Genomic DNA, 783 nt, shown 5'->3' on the forward strand with positions numbered 1-783 from the left:
TGATCTAGATAAGACTGAGAATAAGATACTGCACGGGACATAGCAGAGTTGGTCAAGTTGAGTGGAGATGAGTTTGCTATTTGGCACAGCTTTTGCATCAATAAAGCAAGTAAAAGGTGTGAAAGATAAAAAAAAGGGTGAAAGTGTGAAAAGTGAATTGGCCAAATTGAGGTGCATATAAAGTTTTTGCTTTCTTTCAATTCACTAATGGGGCTCATTTGAATCAGGTGAATTGAGTTCTGCTTTTGGAAACTGGGTTAAGAAGGGGTGCACCGGTCCTGGAGGTACTGCAATACCAGGTCAATGCGTGGAGTGGACAGAGCAAGATTTTTTCCATCTCCTTGTTCTAAAAATCCATTTAATATATGGTCCCCAGAGAGGGGACGTATCAGATATTAAACTGATAAGAACAGATTTAATTTTTTTTTTTTTCTGTTTATCAGTAGGACTTCAAAATAACAAAGGTGATCGCCTCCCGTTGCCTGGGAACCGTCCAGGCACAAGAGGGCTATGTGTCACCAGAAGGCGCACACACTTCCTCAAGGCCGGCAGACGTGCAATCCCAGGCACCTTCCAGTACCGACCAAGGTAGCGTCCTCCGAAACTACACTTGATCTTAGCCAAAAGGCCGAGAAGCTATAACCCGAATTGGTTACGGCCTTGAGTGGCACCCTGGCCTATACCGGACACATCTTAGGGAGAGGGAGACAAACCCACGCCTACAGAAGACATTTTGTCACCCAAGCCAACCCTTGAAAAGGCTGTTTTGCAGAGCAAAAACAA

General features: G+C 44.4%; 1 pseudogene; it reads right to left on the reverse strand.

Moving 5' to 3' along the window:
* Positions 1–262: 262 nt before the first annotated feature.
* On the reverse strand, positions 263–469 carry LOC142255455 (U2 spliceosomal RNA; annotated as a pseudogene).
* Between the last annotated feature and the right edge of the window lie 314 nt (positions 470–783).

The sequence above is a fragment of the Anomaloglossus baeobatrachus genome, chromosome 10 (genome assembly GCF_048569485.1).
Source record: "Anomaloglossus baeobatrachus isolate aAnoBae1 chromosome 10, aAnoBae1.hap1, whole genome shotgun sequence".
Lineage (NCBI taxonomy): Eukaryota > Metazoa > Chordata > Amphibia > Anura > Aromobatidae > Anomaloglossus > Anomaloglossus baeobatrachus.